The sequence below is a fragment of the Leptonotus elevatus genome, chromosome 5 (assembly GCF_054856555.1).
Source record: "Leptonotus elevatus isolate MCC_2025b chromosome 5, RoL_Lele_1.0, whole genome shotgun sequence".
Classification (NCBI taxonomy): domain Eukaryota; kingdom Metazoa; phylum Chordata; class Actinopteri; order Syngnathiformes; family Syngnathidae; genus Leptonotus; species Leptonotus elevatus.
In genome coordinates this window covers 20,610,993-20,633,024 of record NC_141243.1, presented here as the reverse complement: position 1 = coordinate 20,633,024, position 22,032 = coordinate 20,610,993, and the positions used below count along the sequence as shown (strand labels likewise).

The 22,032-nt window shown below is 38.3% G+C and overlaps 1 protein-coding gene across 2 annotated transcripts in view; it reads left to right on the top strand.

Annotated features, from left to right (window-relative positions):
- Positions 1 to 22,032, top strand: part of htr7c (5-hydroxytryptamine (serotonin) receptor 7c) — a 41,740-nt gene that overhangs the window by 933 nt on the left and 18,775 nt on the right. The gene's annotated exons all lie outside the window — the stretch shown is intronic.

The window sequence follows — 22,032 nt, the reverse complement described above, 5'->3', positions numbered from 1 at the left end:
ACAAGCCCAATTCAAACAACGTTGGGACACTATACAAATTGTGAATAAAAACTGAATGCAATTATGTGGAAGTGCCAAATTTAAATATTTTGTTCAGAATAGAACGTAGATGGCAGGTCAAAAATTTAAATTGAGAAAATTTATAATTTTAAGGGAAAAATATGTTGATAGTAAATTTCATGGTGCTGGAAAAGTCAATAGCACTTATAAAAAAAAACAGCTGGAAGACCAGTTACCACTAATGAGGTCCATTGGTGACTTGATTGGAGTATGAAAAGAGCTTCTCGGAGTGGCAGTGTCTCTCAGAAGCGAAGATGGGTAGAGAATCACCAATTCCTCCAATGTTGCGTAGAAAGATAGTGGAGAAATATCAGAAAGGTGTTTACCAGCAAAACATTTCAAAAAGGTTGAAGTAATCATCTAGAGTCCAAAGATCCAGAGAATCTGGAACAATCTGTGTGTGTAAGGGTCAAAGCCGAAAAATCATATGGATGCCCATGATCTTCGGGCCCTTAAACGGCACTGCACCGCAAACAGGAATGCTTACTGTAAGGGAAATCACAGAAAGGGCTCAGCAATACTTCCAAAAAACATTGTGGGTGAACACAATCCATGAACACAATCCACGTGCCAGCCGCCGTTGCCAGATGAAACTCGACAGTACAAAGAAGAAGCCATATCTAAAGCAGACCAAGAAGCGCAGGCGTTTCTCTTGGCCAGGGCTCATTTAAAATGGAGTGTGGCAAAGTAGAAACCTGTTTTGTGGTCAGGCGAATCACGATTCCAAGTTCTTTGTGGAAAACTGGGGCGCTATATCATACTGACTAAAGAGGACAAGGACAACCCAAGTTGTTATCAGCACTCACTTTATGAGCCTGCATCTGTGATGGTATAGGCTTGCATGAGTGCGTGTGGCATGGGCAGCTTCCACATCTGGAAAGGCATCGTCAATGCACAAAGGTATAATCAGATTGGAGAACAACACATCATCCCATCCGGGCATCATCACTTTCAAAGAAGATCTTGCATTTCTCAACACGATAATGCCAGACCACATGCAGCACCAATTACAACATCATGGCTGCGTAGGAAAAGGATCCGTCCGGGTATTGAAATGGCCAGCCTGCAGTCCACTTCTTTCACTTCAAGAGTACATTTGGCGCATCATAAAGGGGAAGGTGCAACAAAGAAAGCCCAAGACAGTTGAACAGTTAGAGAGAGGCGTGTTAGACAAGAATGGGACAGCATTCCTATTTCTAAACTTGAGAAACTTGACCCAGACGTTTGCAGACTGTTGTAAGAAGAAGAGGGGATGCCTCACAGTGGTGAAAATGGCCTTGTTCCAACTTTTTGGAGATTTGTTGACACCATGGAATTTAAAATCAACATAGTTTTCCCTTCTCAGTTTAAACATTTGACCTGTTCTCTATGTTCTATTCTGAATAAAATATTAAAATTGGGCACTTCCATATAATTGCATTCTGTTTTTATTCACAATTTGTATAGTGTCCCAACTTTTTGGGAATTGGGTTTGTATATAAACTCGGGGAAAGTGTTAAATTTAACACCATGGAAGTTAAATTTACACTTCCAATTTTACTGTGTAGTTGACCTAAAAGAACTGCTAAAACTATAAATGAGTAAGTTACTCTGCCATATCCAATAACGAACTGTGAGTCAAATCCATCCAATAATGGTGCATTTGGTGCTAGGGGATCAAAAATTCCAGATCACATGATAGGCTATCCTACTTGTTTGAGTCACTGGAGCAGCAGATGCGCACGCAGACTGTGATTAATTTACTGTACACTTAATCTGCTTGACAAGATCATGGGAAGTGTTTAATCAGGCATTTAGGATCAGCTGCAGGACTTAAAACAAGTTTCACCAATGTCCTACATTTATACCCACACATACTGCATGGCTCACCAGAGTTTGAATGGACTGAAGTGACAAATCAATATGGCTAATTTTTCACTCATTGCATACACAACAATGCAGGTTTTAGCAACACCAAAACAACTCAATTACTGTATTATACTGGCTAAGAGTGCAGGATAGCCGGGATGCTTTCAGCAGTAATTATTGTATAACCATTATCTTTGGTTTGCTTGCGACAAATGAGTCTGCCCTCCCTGTTGTAATTTGTAATAAAAAAGTCAAAATATTGGTATTTAATCTGTTGTGCCGCAAGACACAAATCCAAATGTAAAATCAAATCTACTGTTGCATGAAAATTTGATGGTGAACGAAAGGACTAGTGTGTGTATAAGAAAAGTCAAAGAGCTGAGTGTGATATGTTCAAGATTTGTGGACAATCATTCCTCAGTCAGAGCATGAGTTCCACTAAGTTGTCATATGGAACCAATGAACATCACAATGAAAACCTTACCCTGCAGAATAGATGTTTGTTGTCTTTACACCCCAAGACAAGATGGATTTAGAACACTTGCTATCTCATTGCTAATATTGTGTTATGTGATAGTGCTCAATGGTGCATGAAACAGGAAGACCCACCAGTGAACAAACTTCGACCAAGTAAGCATCCGTGGGCCGTTATTAGGAAATCCAAGTTTCGGCACCACTTATCTAGAGCAGACCAGAATGAATTTATACTGTTTCTGTTAAACACTGCACAGTAATCCCAATGAAATAAGTGAAAGTGGAGTTAACATATGAATCACATACATATGAATCACAGCAGGGCTCAGAGGAAATTGTGAGGGATGGTGAGTGTTGATGATAAGATAGCTGTGGTGAATGTGATCAAAGGCTTGCGCGGACTTATAAAAAATGAAACTGCAGGATTTCACTTTGGATGAGTGGGTTGGTAAGGATTCAAGAAATGTACGAGGTATGTTGACTGCCTCTCTGAGTAAGCTAACGCCACCGACATCATGGAGCCAGAAGCATGAACCCTTGTGTATAGACCCAATAAATATTTAATCCCACAGGTTTATATGGATGTTCTCCGAAAGACCACTTTGGTGGAGTTCAGTATCTCTGACCTTCCTTCCACAATCTAATCACGGGCAGATAATACCAATAAAATCCATGGTGAATGGCTCTGCAATGGGCACCATGTCACCTTTACATAAACACATCTATCATCAATGATGGTGTGCCGCATAAATATTGTACTGTGGACTGTCTTTTTTGCAAAAAGTGTCCAAAGGTGCTTTAGGTAATTAACATTCTCTCACATTATCAATCAGGGCCCGGTTGTTCAAAACTCGGTTATATCTTTAACCATTGGTTAAGTAGATTTAACTGACGGTTAATTTTAACGGCACTGTTATCTTGTTGTTCAAAACTCTGTTAACTTTAAGGACACCCGCTAACTTTTTTACAGTGTGGTTAACTCTGCTTTTGTGGCATGATTCCCGTTGAGCGCAAGAAAGAGAGTATCGAGGTCTTGACTTTGACATTGGTGATTATTCTGATGAAGAGTTACGCACACGCTACTACTTAGCAGTAATACAATGCCAAGTCTCATGCTGAGTCAAAAGAGAAAGAATAAAAATTTGTTTTTTAAGAAGAGTTCTGAATGGACAGGATTGCCCAACATTTAGTGGGAGGTGATTCCAAAGAAAGGTTACCTGTGATGTTTCTTGTTTGCTTTCATGTCAATAATCAAACAGACAACACTGTGAATAGCGGCTAATTATTTAATTTTAGTTTCCAAGTTACATTTTTGTTAATTAATTTTAATTTAAAACAATTACAAATATTAGTAATAGTTACAAATATTAGATGAAAAATACACACATATTAGATGTATGTAAATACAAAAAGACAAATAATTAAAAACTATTCTATCAAAATTTTACACGAAAATACAAATCAGTCAAAAATACAAATATATGACAAAAAAAATATGAGAAACAAAATCTGACAAACATATGCAATATTATATGCTACAAAAATATTGGCAAAAATTACACAAAATATTCACTAAAAATACACACAGTAGAATTTTTTATTATTATAATGAATAAAAAAACTAAAACTAAATTATTTTACAAAAACTCAACAGATTGAATAACGTTTTTTTTTTGTCAGCAGAAAAGTTCCTACTTATTTTTTTCGCGCCAAGTGCCAGGGGTTGTTTGGATAGTGTCCATTTCTTTTGCCGACCCGGAACTAAACAAAAAGAGGAATTGTGGGATATATCGGTGCTAACCAGTGACGTAAACGGCATGGTTAACTTTGACTGTGCCGTTAACAAACAGCGTGACTAACCGTGTTTTGAACAACGCATAATTAAAGGTTAGGGGTTAAACAGTGGTTAAAATAACCGAGAATTGAACTGCGCCCAGATAGAAAATCACAACTTTTTCAGGATATTACATTACCTATCAGGGAATTTCTGAATAGTAGCAGTAATTTGACTCGATTCATTAGTTGACTGTGGAATGGAAGGTGGCTGGAATTAAATGATTGAAGTCATCAGATAAATCATGACATGTATTATGTACACAACATTAAATAACCCTGCACATCTAATGAAATATAAGACAAGAATGTCAAAACTTTACAGTCTATCAGATGCTCAACTGACACAGTACATAATGCCCCCCACCTCTATAACCTTAATAAATGGAGACATTTAACTTGTCCATAGTTGTGAATTAGAGTGTGAATGTTTTTTGTTGTTGTCAATACTGTATGTACTCTGTGTTTGACTGGCCAGCAATCAAAACCCGGAAGCTGGATCTCACATCCAAATTCAGCTGGGATAGGCTCCAGCTCAGATAATTTTCATTCGGAAATCATTGCGAATATGATATTGCTTGTTAAATTCTGACAATCTATGTGTTAAAGAATGATTTTCTACTTAGAAATGGAAGATACACGAATTATCATGCTACTATAAAATATTAGCCACATATTTTACAAAACCTCTTTTTCTATAACAGCAAGTTATTGACAGGCGTAACAACTGTATGATAAACTCTCATGGCATTTATGTTTAAATATAAATTCAGATTCATAGCTTTGAAGGCCAAACATATGGAGAAGTAATCACTCTTTCCGCCACAGCCCATCCGTTTTATAAAGGGAAAAGGTATAGTCATTTATGGTGCACTATCTTTGCATGAATTTCAAGAAAGATTGAGATGTATTCAGACCCACTCACTTTAATAAGATAAAATATGTTTTGGCTTGACTTTTTTTTTTTAACTTTCCCTGAGAGTAATATGTTACACATTCAATAATTCAAAAGTCAAACATGAATGATTTATTCAAAACAGAGGGAAGAGAGGGTGCTTTCTGTAGTTCTTTGGATGTCTACGAAAAGTCATGCTGAAGGAAGGAAAGAGCTCACATTGCAGGTTGGCTGATATTAATATAAAATATCACTTAACTGTAAAAGTTGGCTGCAGGTTACACTCAGCATGGGAAATCAAACAAGTGAGAACCTCTAAATGGTATTTGGTTTAGAAAAGAAGTGTCTATTGTTCCCATCGAAGCAATGATTGCATTGGAAAAAAAAAGTGTGAGAGGAGTAAGTTTGTCCCTCCAGAGAGAGTGCAGCTGGGGAGTATTCACCCTCAGCAACACACACACATGACCTGACATAGCTGACGCATCTTCAGGTAATGTGATGTGACGCCCAAGCTCTGCTCTCGGGCACTTATTCCCTTCCATCTTCCACCTTGTGAAGGATTGGATATTTCCAGCAAGGCTACCTAGCGTGATCACATCAAAGGTAGTTCACGTTTGTGGAGAAATTCTTTGAAAAAGAGTGTGTGTTCTAGTCAGAAAATATAATATTCGTAAATCCCATGATCACAAGCTAATGCGACGAACTATTCTAGCTATTTCATGCTGACTAAAAGCAGTTTTCAACCTCATAGAGAAGCTAATCAAATTCCACCATACGCCTGTGAGGTTGTGGCAGAGTTCTGTCAATGAAAATATTTCAGAAGTCATTAAAAAAAAACGGTGGGAGAATATATTGGCTTGGTTAATCATTGATAAGTGCTGCTTGTATTGCCAACTGCAGCTGTTTGTGTCCTGTTTGACTACCTGTTTGACTTTTATGACAAAATAACCTGAAGTCAAATACACATTTGACTTTTATGACAAAATAACCTGAAGTCAAATACACATTTGACTTTTATGACAAAATAACCTGAAGTCAAAGACAAATTGTACACATGCTCACAAATTACTGTATGTCAGTTCAGCAGACTAAATTAGAACAAATTCTTGACTCATTGACAAGTTACTATCTGTGTTTTGTTGTTTTAATTTTTGCTGCACTTTATATGCTGTCTATACTGTGAGCCACTTAATCAAAACAATCCTTTAGCACTATTCAGTGACCTATTGAACACAACCACACAACTGAAAATGAGGTCAGGAAGGAACTTATGATTTTCAAGTTTTGTGTTTGAGTGTGAGCTAAAAATCACAGTCAATTTTACTTTTAATGAAATTACACATTGCTATTGAGTGGGTTCATGTACATACAGTATGTCTGATGAAGTCCTTTATTTCTGATTTTAAAAAAAACTGAAGACAGCTACACCACGAGCAGAATTGCAACGTTCCACTCTCTTGTGGAAACTTGACATGGAGGATGATGGATTATTCATAACCGGCCAGGTGATAGTAATCTTAGTTTTACTTTACTATTGTCTACTTGCCACTCTGTTTATTCAACAATCCCCGGAGACAGGAAGAATAAAAATGGGTGTAGTGCTGTGTGAATTTTGTGTTGCATAAATCAAGCTTCAAGTTTGACATTACAATAATGGCATCCATTATTTGTCGTACTAAACAAGAGGCCAATAAAGTTACAAATCAGAGAGATAATAGGCTTTGTGTTGCTTTGTTCCTGTGGGACTCAGAAAAACAATGTGAAACATAATTGGTTCTTAGTTGGTGGTTGTTCACTTTTAATATGTCACATATAATTGATTGCAACGTGGTGTGGTGTGTGTTTATTTGATTAATATTTGCACAATATATGGATACATAGTCCCCCATGTATTGGTATTGCAAGGTCAGTTCCTTTAATTTTGTTGTACTGAAGACCATTTATATGGGTTTCCAATTAAAATATGAATATGAGACAACAGTTCAGAATTCCAGCTTTTATTTAAATCTATTTATTGCTTTTATTCTATATGTGTTAAACAAGGTGGCATGGTGGATGACAGTGCAGAGGTCGTGGGTTCAAACTCGGGCTCCACCATTCATGTGTGGAGTTTGCATGTTTCACTGATCTGAATATTACTGGATAGGCCAAGACTTTTAAAGCTGCAAGGCCGTCATATTGCTCCTCTCAAAAAACGTTTCTTGGCATACGTTCCTAGACATTTACAGTATAGAAATTGGAGAACATTTGAGACAGTACTTAGTAATTAAAATTATGAACACAAACAGAGGTTTAAAATAACAGTTACTCCAAAGTGTATGCATCATGTCTCTGCTTGGGACCTGAAAAGTTGGTGATTTAATCTTTAGCATTGAATTCAGTTTGTATTCCATTGGGGGAATAGGCGTTCATCATTGTGTTATGATGGTTACATCATTGTTCAACTGCCCTTGTGGAAGACAGTGTACCTCAGAACTGACCTCTACCTGAGTTAATACATGATCTGCAGCACTAGCCTATGAGATGTACAGTACAGACAAACAGCGTGCGTATGTGCGTGCGTGTGAGTGTGTGAGTTCACAATCCGCGGGCCCCGCAGGGACCACTGACCGGAGAGCAAACCCAGGAGTCTGCAGTTGCAGTAAGGAAGAAACAACAGAATAGAAAGAGATAAAATAAAATAAAATAATAATAATAAATTAAAGTTAAATAAGAAGTGCAGCAATAAGAAATCTTCACAGAAGTATACATGTGTAGAGAAGTACATACATGAGGACTGCACACACCCATACACACACACACTCCTAAATAAATATATATATATATATATATATATATATATATATATATATATATATATATATATATATATATATACATGAGTATGTACAGCACGGCTGCATATATTCCACACACACAACATTGCACCATATATCTATTGTACTACTATTGTGCAGTCAAGGTCACAGATTGCCGGTCTGGTGCGGACTGCCATGAAGATCATGGGGGTCAGGAATCATCCTTCCCTACAGATGCTTTATGAGCGGTCCGTCACCGGACTGGCACAGAAAATTGTTACTGACCCGACTCACATTCTGCATCATGAGTTCCAGCTACTGCCTTCCGGCAGGAGATTCAGGGCCCCCAGAACCAGGCTGAACCGCTACAAGAACTCATTCCTGCCGACATCCATCAAACTGCTTAAATATTAACCTTTAGTGCCCATTGGAAGTGAATCATGAGGAGTTGGTTACTGTAAAGTGTCATTTGATGTGGTCTACTTGATCCTGCTGGCAGTAACTGGGTTCCTGACTATAAAAACACAACCATTAGTTACAAATTGCCAAATACAGAAACAGCAATATAAATTATTGCGATGTGGTGGCTCTCGCTAATAGGCAGATTCCAGCCAACAGTTAGTATCTCTGTTGGGTTGTGCCCATAGAATTATATATTGTTGGATGGTTAGCTATATAGTAGTGCATAAAATTTGGTGCCTCTAGACCTCCTTTGGATTAACTTTTCTGAAGAGTTGATAGACTAATCTTTGCTTTTTTTTATTCCAGTCGAATTTTGTAACGGCCGAGTCCAACGACTGGAACCAGTTAGACGTAGGTTTGAATGGAATCATTTAATTTTAAATTTTTATTTTTGGTAAAACTTTCATTTTAATAGTGGCTATTCGTCCTATTAGAGAAATGGGAATATTATTTCAGCGCTCCAAGTCACTGTAAATGCTATCCAGAAGTGGAATGAAGTTTAAATAAACAAAATCAGTTCATTTAGGTGAGCTTTTTATACCTAAGTATTTTAAATTACCTATAGGAAATGAATAGTGTGGGTCCTGGCTTGCAGGGTTCCATGGATTTTCTGTAATAGGTAGTAGTGTTGATTTTGTCCAATTAATAGAATAATCTGATAAATGTGAGACTTTAGTTATTAAGTTAAATACTTCCCCTAACGAGATAGCAGGTTTTTCTAGATAAAGTAAAATATAATCGGCATATAGATACATTTTGTGTTCTGTTACCCTGGAGTGAATTCCTTGAATCCTTCTTTCCTGGCGTATAGCTAATGCAAGTGGCTCAATAAATATCGCAAATAATAAAGGGGACAATGGGCTTCCCTGTCTTGTGCCTCTCTGTAGAGTAAAACTCTGAGATGTAATCCCATTAGTAGTAACTGTAGCTTTAGGAGAATCATATAATACTGACACCCAGTGAATAAATGACTTCCCAAAGCCAAATTTATTTAAAACAGCAAAGAGGAAGGACCAGTTAACTTTGTCGAAAGCTTTTTCTGCATCCAACAATATAATAACTGCCTTTTTATCATGCCGCTGTGACATGCTAATAAGCTTAAAGAGCCTCCTAATATTATTAGTAGATTGACGACCTTTAATAAATCCTGTTTAGTCGCTATGAATGATTGGATTGTCGAGATTACTGTTTCTAGTCTAGATGCGAAGGCCTTAGCAACATTTTTAATATCAGTGTTAATTAGTGAAATTGGACGGTAACTTGATGGAAGGGTGGGGTCTCTTTCTGGCTTTAATAAAAGTTTAATTGCTGCTGTGTTTTAATGTGTGGATGTATGTAACCATTAGTTTTAATTTCTGTTACTACTCTTAAGAATAATGGAGCAAGCATTAACCAAAAGTGCTTAAAAAAATACTGCCGGATAACCATCCGGGCCAGGTGCTCTGCCATTAGGCATACTATCTAGAGCACTGTAGAGCTCGTTTATAGTGAGTGGCGCATCTAACTTATCTTTATATTCAGTAGATAACTGAGGTATATTTAAGATACTGAGGGACTATTTAAGCTACTGAGGAATATTCTATATATATCATGAATATTCTTCTGCTATCTCTGCCTGTTTGTAGACAGTGTTGGGCAGTAGTGGTGTTACAAGTAGTGCCGTTGCTAGTTAAACTACATTTCTTGTTAGCATGGTGGTAATGTAGCTATTTTCAACATCAAGTGCCTTTTCATGGGTGAAGCTAGACTTTCTTGATCAATAACGCGGTAGCACCCAACAGAAGGCACATTTCCCCAAACAGTTCTAAGACTGAAATGCTTCAATACCTGTATGGAAAGTAAAAAGATGCCCGTGAATTATCTGATATTGCAGGCGGAGACATTGCCAGATGGAGTAGACATATACAATACACTCGTGAATCCACTTGAAAATTTGTCAAATCTTCTCATTGCAGAGTTTATGCAACCCTAAAAGCAAGCTACTTTCAACATCCAAGATGGCCAATACGTACAGCATTGAATGACACAAATTCTGTTATTTCCCAAAGTCAATGCAACGATTGCCAGCCATCTTTGTTGTTTACATTTGCCTCCAGCGCTTTGAGGGCGGAACTGGGACACTGAGAGTTGGATAAATCCGACTTCATACCTTCCTCAAAAGACTGCCATTTTGACTTGTGATGTAAGCTTGGAATTGTCAATAGAATAAATCTCTGTGTGTGGATGTGTGCGTGCATGTGTGTGTGTGTGTATATGTGTGCGCATGTGTGTGAAGGGAATTTAGACAGGAAGAGGTAAGAAAATAGAAGTCAGAATTATGGGTAATGTTACCCAGAAATAGATTTTGATGGGGAAAAGTTATTTTAAAATGAATCCTTGTGGCCAATTTAAAACATTTATTTGATAATAAAAAGCTAAATTTATACCTCCAATAGTACCTTTTTGTCTGTGCTATTTTATCAGTTCTCTAGTGCATAGCTTCAGTGTAGTGACGTTTCATTTAATGTAGAATAATTTGTTGCTGTAGGGCGCTGCATCCAAGTGTGCGGCACTGTTTACCCCCACCAAGGACAGCCAAAATAAAATTAGAAGTGGAAATTACATGAGAGTGTGCACAAGAGAGCTAAAGTTGATCTGTTGGAACATTTTCTACCACTTAATGAGTCTTTATTCTCTCTCTAACTTTAAATCTGGTGTCACACAATAATTTTCAATAAACCTACACACACCCTGATTGAGCAATTCTGGAGTTTCTACCACATGTGTGAATTCGGGGATGACGAAAATTTATTTGAATATATCTTTTAACATTGTACAGCTTCAAAAATTAAAAAGTAGTTTGTCTCTAATCCACACAGGGTGAAAACTATACACTAATAACAAGTTTCACCTTGACCAGAGTCTTTTGTAGGAAGCAAGGCAAGACTGTTTTATTAACAGAAAAAAAAGGAAAAGGAAACAGAATGCCTGGGCTGCAGCTCAGGAAGTGGGCTGAGGTATGGATGCTGCAGTTCAGTGCCATAACGCTGGGGTGACAAACACAGCTCAAGAACAAGAGAGGTGAGCCAAGGCACCTCCAGTCACTCAGTCAGAACAGGAGTAGGTGGTTAATGCACCTTTAAGCACTTCGCCCCGGAACAGGTTTATTTGCAGCCACAGAACATGCATCACCTGTAACAGAGGAGTAAGGTGTCCGCTGCAGCTTCAGACACCGGTGGAAGAGGAACAAAGGCCTGGTGTGACTGTGCCCACTTCGGCATGCAGATCCACAAACATTGTCTAATGCCTTGAGCTGACATGTAGCCAGTGCTGGGGCCGGAAAGACTTGATCTGACATGGAAGAAGAGGGCTTGATTTTGGATCCTGGTCAGGCAGGTTGATGACAGGTTGACAGACAGTGTGGACGTCCTGTTGGGTCTGTTTTTGGCCTGGTCATACTGGTCCAGTTTAAATGGTGGAGGCAAAGGCAGGCAGACTCAAAAGCAGGAATGCAGGCAGAAATTCAAATATTTATAAAGATACAAGGGGCATGGAAATCAAACAAGTATCAAAGGCACTTGAACTACTCCACTTAGGGCAAGATGTCTCTAACATGGAGCAGGCATGCCTTCCTTTTCCGACAGAGGAGAATGCTTTCAGAACAGGAGGTGCGGATTGTCATCTGAGTCTCTTCAAACTCAGTTGCAAACTGCTCCAAGTGAGAGATGAAAATTGTGTCATGATGAAGCCATCAGAAACTCATCATCTGCAAAAAGCAGGGACACTACTGAGTAGGTCACCAAATTGGGCTCCCTCAACACCGACAGAAATCCCATCCTTTAAACACTGGGACAGAATTTGTGATAAACAGCAGCCTTGTCAGAGATTTTGATTATTTGGGAGTTACTTCAGAAATTTTGTATCAAAAAGCCATCATAACAAACCAACGTAATTTTATTTTGTGTGCTGCTTATACAATGTTATGTAAGTTTACAGTGGATGAAAGCACTTCCTAAAATGGGTGTGTGCAAACATTAGATTTTTAAAACAGACTGTCCAGGGGTCTATTTCGCAAAGCAGGTTTAGTGAGAACCCTGAGTCAAGAAACTCTGAAATGTGAGAAACTTTGCGTCTTCTGTTTGAGAAAGGGAGGTAACTCGAACTTTAAGGGAAAGAGGTAACTCTAGCCTGTTTCATAAAAATAGGTCATTTAAGCTCTCGGTCAATTACCGTAGTAACATTGTCCATGAACCTAAACTGGTCAGGAGCAGGTTTTTCACAATGAACTTTGAGGTTTTCTCTGTCTCCGCCTCCTTTCAACCACACACGACATTTAATTTCCTCATTTATAAAGTTTGCTGCGGCAAGTTTTTGCATAAATACACAAGAGCGTAAAGTCCACTTTTGTTACAAACATGGCATGTCTTTTTGACAATGACCCTATTAATGAAGGTGCTGCATTATTGCGCAGGGAATTAAATATTCGTCATAAGATTGTTATCAGACCGCGCATAGATATGCTGGCATTTCCGGACAGTTATCTTTTTGAACGGTACGGTTTCACATCATGTCGTCATTGTGATACACTTTTTTTCTAAAGACATGTTCAAATTCGCCATATGATCGCATTTAGATTTCCAGTCGAGAGGGTAAAAAACGCGGAAGCAGAGGGCGCCGCCGCACTCTTCTTCCCCGATGCCATGGGGACTCGACGAATCGGGGCTCCATTGATGCGGTCTTTTTAGTGTAGCGGTAACTCCAGGTGAAACTACTCTGTGTTGATAAAACTACCTCAAATCAGGTGTCCTGGAACCGAAAACGCAGAGTTTCCTCTCTCAGTGTATGTCAACTCGCTGTTGCCGAGTTAGTCTTGGTGTTTGTTGAACATGCTTTGTGAAATGGACCCCAGAGCACTTATGCTTGTAGATGAGGTAACTGATTATTTAATAAAATCAATACATACAGATATAAATATATTTGTTTAATAAATATGCAAAATACCGATAGTATTTCTAATTTTGTAATGATTATTTGATCAAGAAAAATGTTAAAAGTATATGCAAAAATGCTTTACATATTTATTTACAATAATTAATTTTTTTCCAATTTGACACTATTTAATTAGATAAATACATTTAAAAAATGGGAAACTATTTTAAATATTTTTTGAAAAACAGCTACATTAACAATTAATTAATGCAACAATTTTATTATAATTAAATCATGATTCATCATCATCATATTAGTATTAATATTATTAATATTATCATTATTATCTCCATTATTATCTCCATTATTATTTAGTATTCATTGAGTTACTAACCAATTATTTTATAAATATGTTGAATGTGTGAAATAGTTCAAATTAAATGACCAAATTATTAAATGGGACAAGAAAAAAAATCCTTGCATTATAACTAACTAATTTTAGGGGGAAACTGGCTAAAATAAGGCAACAAGAGCTACAGGACACTTGATGATACAAATGCTTGGTGGGCTGGATTAATTAAAGAACCGGGTGGACCATTTGTAGCCCTTCAGCCGTAATTTTTCTCACTGCTCTCCTGAGATTACACAACTTGAAGTATTATACATGGAACTGCACATAATGAGCTTGTTATATTATTACAATCTTACCTGCTTATCCATCATTATGTTTACTGCCTGTGCTTCAGTGACCTTTACTCAACTGGATTAGTATCATCAATGTTGTTTGACAGTTGTCACAGCTGTGTTTACTTGTCTGCAATGCTACGCTTATTTACCAGTCCATCTTCCAAACTGGTCTGTGTGGAGATAAATCTGTGGAATGCACAGATGTGATACAGTGTCTTTGCAAGATGAGTAACTATGAATTATTTTCTTATTCTCGCTACACGGAGCAGTGATAAACATCAGAATATGCTCTTGTAATGAAAATCATGTCATCAGTCATAGTTTGGTGTGAGCAGTGCTCAGACAGGAACATAGATTCCATCTCCATATTTAATGTACTGATTTATGGCATCTGGTGCAAAATCAAAATGTGTTTTATGTATTATGTTCTGCAGTCTACATTTCTTTTGTTTATGTAATCATCAACAATTGTTGGACTGCACATTTCTCTATTAATGGTTTTCCCAGTATCCATGTACCCAGTGTGACAAGAATAACAAAAACATTGTTGAAAGCTCAACTTTATTGTTTAGTATATACTGTAATACAGATGTTGGATTCAACTGTCATATTGGATTAAATTAGACTGTTCAGTTGACAAGTAAATGCATAACCACTCTTGAAATGTAAGTATAATTAAATAATAGTAACAAATATGTGTATGAATAAAAGGTATTTTAAATTGATTTTCTATTGAATGTAAAATAAAACCAGTTTCTAATGTAACTCAATTGTATCATCCACCCATCCATTTTCTATACCTGCCTGTTCAGGTATGTGTGAGCTGGAGCCTATCCACCTAACTACTGATTTTCGGCCAAAGGCAGACTACACCCCAGGTTGGTTAGCAGTCATTTGCAGGGCACATTTAAACAGGGTTGGGAGGGTTACTTTTAAAATGTAATCCATTACAGTTACAAGTTACCGGCTAAAAAATGTAGATAGTAATGAAATCCAAGTACCATAATATTAAAGTAATGTAACTGGATTACTTTTGGATTACTCCAATTATGAGTATGCTCATGAAGACAAAATAAAAATAAATATCACCACAATATATATTCTATACAATGTGCCCCTGCTATTTGCGGGTGATAGGGACCTGGGCAGCCTACAAATAGCAAAAATCCTTGTGTAATTAAAAAGCATGTAGGCTATTGATTGATTGATTGATTGATTGATTGATTGATTGAAGGCCATATGCTGTTTTCGAACTGTCACTGAAGGCAACCACACCTCATAGATGGATGGATGGATGGATGGATGGATGGATGGATGGATGGATGGATGGATAGTTAGTTAGTTAGTCATCCAATGAGGATGATGATGTGTGACATCAACTGCAAAATGAACTTTTATCCCAGTCACAAGTTTAGCCGTGTATATGTTGTGTATGATGTTTAAATAGTGAATTGGTGGGAGGAAGATTTGTTTGGAAGGTGTAAATCTCGTTCTGGTTGTAGGCTAGCGGGCTAGCTAGCAAGAAGCTACAACGCGTAGCATGCCGCTGGACTCTCAGCTCAAATTTTCGCTCCGAGTACGTTCCAGTGAATACCGGTCGCCATTTCCTCTTCCCGTCCATGAAGCTTTTTTAAACTGCCCGCGTGTGGAGGACACGACTAGTTGTAGTTCGTTCGTTCGTTCCCACCTCTCTCTCGCTCAGTCCTTCTCTCTCTCTCTCTCTTTCTCACTCTCTCTCTCTCTCTCTCTCTCTCTCCCTTTCTCACTCTCTCTCTCGCTCTGTCTGTCTCTCTCTCTCTCTCTCTCGCCCTCTTTTGCACTCTCTCTCATCGTAGAAATTGTAATCCCCGAAGTAATCCCCATTTTTAATAAATGTATCTGCAATCTGATTACATGTTTTTTCCTGTAACTGTAATAGAATACAAAAAAAAAAAAAATGCAATCTAATTACGTAACGGTGGTACATGCATTCCGTTACTCCCCAAGCCTGCATTTGAAGACAGACAACCATTCATTCTCACATTCACACTTTCACTGAGTGGGAAGTGAACCCACGCTGCCAGTTGAATGTACCACTAGACCATCAATGACTATAAACTGTTTTATATTATATTACTCATAAATACTGTCTAAAAGACTGTGGTCACCTTTGGTATATGTGACCCATTTTCACAGCAATTAATATCCATCCATCCATTTTCTTAATCGCTTTTCCTCACAAGGGTCGTGGGGGGCGCTGGAACCTATCCCAGCTGGCTTCGGGTAGTAGGCGGGGTACACCCTGAACTGGTTGCCAGCCAATCACAGGGCACACAGAGACGAACAAGCAATTAATATGACTTGCAAAAAATAACCACAGCCAGTTTGCACAAATATACAAAACCAATATCAACAAAACTTGGTAGAGAAACAATGCATGAAGGAACAAGCAATTAAATGTCAACAACCAATTGTATTTCAATCCATTTGAACCGTTGAGCCCCCAGAATAACATTGGCCACCCCCGGCTTTTCTTCATCCTCTATTAACCACAGATTTGACAAATAACTGACAAACAAACCCAAATACAAAGCTCTGTGAATTGATTTAATTTGCATTTTTAATAATTACGCCTGGTGGTCTGTGCTCTACAAGCCGCTTTTTAGTTTAATTCTACTCACAAAAGGTTAGGGGAATTCAGGTGATATATCAGGATGCACCTAAAATGCACTATAACCTTTCCAGGTGAAGATAAATTGACCTTCTCTAAACTTGTGCACATTCCAACTGATCAATGTTTCAGTACTTGTTGCACAACTTGCTGTTCTCTAACAAGGAGCTGGGCAGCTGAATTCACAGCAGGTGTTTGATCGACCAATACATTTCCTAGTTCAATTAGAATTGGTATTTAAACAGTCCTCTTCATAATGCCGTTCACATTTTGACATAGCAAGACCCAGACAACACTTAACCATTGATGAACCATTGTACCGGACAGGATGTTTTCAGAGGAAAATAGTCACTAAGTTTAGAGTATCATCTGAAGGTTGCAACAGAGGTGCATTCAGATGACATAGTAACAGAAGGGCATAATAGTGGATGTCGGCACATTCATGGATCAAACATCTGTTGTAAATTCTGCTGTTCAGCTCTTGAAAGACGAATTTCTCTAAGTCTTTGTTACTAGTGTTTAACTATTAATATGTTTAGTGTTTGCATGTGTGTGCATGCATGTGTATGTGTGTGTGTGTATATATGCAGTAAATGTCTACACTACTGCAAAGTATGACTGACTACAATAAACAATATTGCTAAAATAGTACCCCTGACTGTGAAACTGACAGAGTTGGGAGGTTTACTTTTAAAATCTATTCTGAGTTATGGAAAGAGTTGTATTTAAAGAAATCCCGTGGGATCCAGCACTTTTTTTGGTTGGGATTATTTCCAGAAAGACATGACTACAGCAGAACTGAGAGAGTCGAATTGGTTTAACAACAGCAAAGAAATGTATTGTATTAGTATTACAGACCTACTGTCAAACAATGGATGAACCAGATGTTGTCGATTCTCCCCCTGGAACGCATAACGTATATTCTAAAGGACAAGCAACGGACTTTTGAACGCCTGTGGACTCCCTTTATTAATTACGTCAAGAATATGGAAGGAAATTAAGGACAATTGTTTCATTTTTATTGTTATTTTTTTGTTTAAACTGCTACCTGTGATCTAAGTTACTAAAATAGCTGACCCGGCGCCAATTGTTGTAAGAGGAGCATGTTTGTTTGATGTAGCGGGTTTGTTTCCCGGTTGAATTGCATTATATGTTTTGTAAATGATTTGAATAAAAACAGTTTGACATTTTTTTTTTACTAGTTAATAAAAATTTTTTTTTAGTTAGGAGCATAATTCAAGTACCATTATGTAATGTGACTACTTTTGTATTACTCCAATATCAAATATGCTATTGAAGGCAAAATAAAAATAAATATCGCTACAACATACTGTATATCTGTATACAGTGGACGTTAACCCCCGCTATTTGAGAGTGATAGGGACCGGGAATCTGTGTAAAATGTGCTTTTTGCACAGCTCGACTACTTCCTGAACTTAATACCATTCCTCTGTTTCCTGTTGTTCAAGAGTAGACAAACTGATTAATCCAGGTGTGCCATTGTCGTCGTGGTTACTGGAGCCAGGCACACCTGGATTAATCAGTTTCACTCATGAAAGACAGGTAATGAAGAAGTGGCATTGAGTTCAGGAAGTAATGGAGTTGTGCAAAGAGCCCATGGACAGCCATTAAAATGCATGCATTTGGATGGATGGATGAATCATTTGCCGCAGTAGCACACCCACACAAAGCGTAATTATGAAACCATGATGATGATGATGATGATGCGTGACATCAAGTCGAACTCACGTTAGCGGTATAATTGGTTGGCACTGTAGCAGGACAGCGCAGGACTCTGGCAACTAAACTTTTAAGATAAATTGATCCTTCAGTGAGTCCGTTCCAAACAGTGAATCCCGGTCACCACTCTTCCTTCCCCCCCGTGAAGCTTTTGCACTGGCTGCGTTTGTAGGACGCAACTGGCCTCCTCCGACTCTCATTGACATTGACCCGTTTGCTCACAACTACCGTGCAAGGGTTGCCAGGCAGCCCCATTGAGCGACACGACATTTGTGACAATTTATCCACAGTTTTTCGTACCTCATTTGAAGTCATGACTTCGTTTGTTAACTCTGGTTGTCGCTTTAAGATCGTGCACGTACTCGTACGCGCACCATGAACGAGCCTGACACAGATGCTGCAGTTACGCTTTGGGAGGTGGCAGTTGCGAGTAAAAAAGCGACAAACTGCACAAAGATCCTTTAATCTGATCCCATGTTTTTGTTTCTTCACAGTAACTGTAGAGTTATATTTTTGTTGTATTTTGAATACATAATGCCGGTATAATATATTCCGTAACTCCCCAAAGCCTGGAAACTGACCATTTTCTTTACAACGGCCATTGGATTGCAGGTGTTTCTAAATGCCTAGTCCTTAGTGAATGTGTATCACCATTCATTTTTCATAATGAAATTATATTTCATTCAAGCAGCTAAAATCTTTAGTAGGGTAAAGCGCCTGAATTTCCAGCAGCATTTACACTACAAAGTACACTTGATTGATATGTAATCACCACCAGACCTGTAATATTTATTCAAGTATACATGTTTTTTAAAAGGTCAGTAAGAAAATAGACTAAATGAAAGCACAGAGCTCTACATTTGTTATATTATATATTATATTTCTGAGGCGAAAGCTATACTCTGATCCTCAGCGTCTATTTGCTGTGCCACAGTGATGACTTGTAGACTGCTATTTCAACCATATTAACTCCTGGCTAGATGACTCTCATTTTCCCTTAAAGGTCAAGAACAAATTGGAGAGACATGAAGAGTTCCTTTAAGCTTATTTAGCTTTCAGGTGTTTCTTTGACAAAGAAACCAAAGGGGATGTGACAACGATGGAGGGGTACTTCACACTGCCACTCTCACATTATCATGACAGAGAAACAGAGGAAGACGTCCTTGGTCCTTGCTAGCTTCTGCTTACTTGCCTGTGGCACAAATACTTTATTCAAAGACATGTCATTATTCAGCTGTGATGTGACTGTCTTTGATGGATTTGGTGATTTAGTGTCGATTTGCAAAACTGAAGCTACAAGGGGTTTTAGTTCCTTGCAGGAAAATGCGGTATTAATGCAGAATTAATGAATGAATCAACATTTACATTTCGTCTCTGCGTTTTACTCTGAGGCTGTGCCATGCGCTTGCATATTTAAGATGCATTTCTGTTGTGCACAGAAAGATGTGGATACAGTGAGGTTTGGGACCAAGCCTGACTGCAAAAAATGTTTTTGCAAATAACTGACGGCCCCTTAAAAGATATGATAATTGCCTAAATCAGTAGTTTAAACCATAAATGTACCACAAATTTGGATCTCAAAGCATTTTAATTTCCTTTTAAATTCTTACAAACATCGTCAGTAAACATTGCTGCACCCTTAAAAATACGGCATAGTAACCAGTTGACAACTAAGCGAGTAGATAACCAATGTACAGTGCCTGGCCATCAACAATTCTTATATCGATGATGAAGAATTATTATAGCAGTGCAGTTTGGTGTAAAACAATAAACTGCACAGCAATTTGCAGGGGTTACATAAATGGTGCCGATGTTCCTGAGGCGGCGTGCGCTGGTGGGAAACTACACTGCTTCATAGGCTACTGGGTCCGATGCAGCAGTTAGTGCTAGAATGACCAGCGCTTTGGTGTTTACTGACCTGAAACCGCAGGACTTTACAGCACTCTAGGCTAGATATCATTTTTCTTTCCTCTTTTTGTATTGATTTATTATTTTTTATGTGGAGGTTACGTTTTGTGTGTAAATAAAAATGGTTACAATTTCCTTGGCAGTATGAGTGCAGTGTGTTGGACGTCAAACTTTGTAGGTTGCTTTTGCTGTGAAACCCCCCTGCTAGGTAGACCGCTGCCATAGTGACAAAATATGTAGTCATTTTGATTTACAGTGCTTACAAAATGCTAACGTGTTCTAGTTTGCAAATGGGTCAACTGTTTTGGGAGTGATATGAGCATTTGCAGGTGATGCATGGCGTTATGCTGAACAATCCAGGTTATTTTGGCAAAAGCACCTAAGTGAATGCAAATGAGCTAAAGAAATTGAGAATGATCTTTGCCGTTTTGATGGTACTGACTGATATGAGAAAGGAATATAGTTTTGAAGCATGTGCGAAAAGTTTTTAGAGAGATGGAAAGATTTCTGTTTTAAAGAATGAGCCAAACCATTGGAGAAAAACTATTATGGTACTTGGATTATGTTACTAACTATATATATTTTTATACAAATAAGTAATAACTGTGTCGGAATACATTTTTAAAGTAACCCTCTCAATCATGGCATGGTTGAAAAATATGCATTGAAACTAAACTGGACATACACTGTATTGGCAGTAAAAACAATTCCATTATACATTTGAACACTTTAACTGACTGTGACATGCTTTCATCAAAATACCTCAAATAGTACTACAATACTGTATTTGCATCACTGCAGCTACCTTTGCCAATAGAAGTGCAAAATATGCGTAACCTCAAACTCAAGATATTTGTGCTACTTGGAAGAAAATTGAGCTTTTGCTATCTGAATACTTAGGCTGTAGTAAATGTACTAAAGTCCAGTAAGAAATTGCAGAATATGGCTGTATAAGGCTGCTCAATTATGAAGAAAATATTAACTCATTTGCTCCCAACCATGTATAAAAACATTATATTTTAAGTATGGACTATATGCCACGGAGGAGGCGGGACTTCCGACTTACAGGTTTTTTCACCCATCAACTTTGTTTCCGTTTCCGGTTTGCGACGTGTGGGCCGCGTCCCAGTACTTGCGCTTCCGCCTTTGTGCCCCTCAGTTGCGCGTTCCCGTCGACGGGTGCGAGGATGCAAGTGTGTAGTGTCTGTCTCAGTGTCCGAAGCATTTCAGATAGCTGTAACGCCCTCCCGCCGATTAAGCGGGGAGCGTGCGGTTGGGGGGCACTAAGGTGGGGGTGCGTGTGTGTGTTGGAACGCGGCCAGCAGTGGCCGGAAACGGCGCTGATGTGTAAAACCCGGAAGTCGGTGACATCTACCCTATTGCCATGGTCCCCAAAATGTATTTATACGTAAAAAAAATTTTTTTTAATTAAAATTATTATTATTATTTTTTTTATATATGCTAGAGCATACAGAAGGCTTTGATTTATGCCTTTATGCCGCATCGTTGATGAGCCTCTGATGTTTTCTCTCACATGACGTTTGCGCAAACTGGCTTTCGAAAAAAGCAAGCAAGAATTTGACATATTCAGAATCTCATTGGCTGTTCAATATGCCAAACACCATGAAATCGCTGTAACTGGTTCATGCATTGTACGAGGGAGGACCTTTTACGCGCATTGTAAAATTTCCATCGCAGGGGACGAGGGACTTTCACAGGAACCGTCCTCTCAGCTGGCCCGCTTGTACGATCCATTTTGCTACGTCACG